Source organism: Myotis davidii, unplaced genomic scaffold (assembly GCF_000327345.1).
Source record: "Myotis davidii unplaced genomic scaffold, ASM32734v1 scaffold67, whole genome shotgun sequence".
Lineage (NCBI taxonomy): Eukaryota > Metazoa > Chordata > Mammalia > Chiroptera > Vespertilionidae > Myotis > Myotis davidii.
This window is the reverse complement of record NW_006298521.1, coordinates 893,268-893,582: the sequence shown is the minus strand read 5'-3', so window position 1 is coordinate 893,582 and position 315 is coordinate 893,268. Positions and strand designations below refer to the sequence as shown.

The following is a 315-nucleotide window of genomic DNA, read 5'->3' as shown; positions in this document are numbered from 1 at the left end:
GGCTGAGCCCTGTGGTGCTGCGGGCAGGGGGCGGGGGGCAGCATCACTGTTATTGATAGAGAGGAACCAGGAGCAGAGAGGCAAACTCACTTTCCCAAAGCCACCCCGCGGAGAGGAGGGAGCCATGGACCCCACGCCTGGGCCCTCAGCTGGTTTTCCAACGGCAGGATGGAGACCCTGCTCCACAGACGGAGGGAGGGGGCCCTCGGAGCCCCCACGGCTGGGCCGCAGCTCCCTCTCTGGGTCCCATCGCCCCTGCTCCAACCCCCGGTGCAGGGCAGACATCAGGTCCCAGCCAGAGGACCAGGGCTGGGG

At 67.9% G+C, this 315-nt stretch overlaps 1 long non-coding RNA gene across 1 annotated transcript in view; it reads right to left on the bottom strand.

Annotated features, from left to right (window-relative positions):
• The window catches only part of LOC107184738, a 21,334-nt gene that overhangs the window by 999 nt on the left and 20,020 nt on the right, over positions 1-315 (bottom strand). The gene's annotated exons all lie outside the window — the stretch shown is intronic.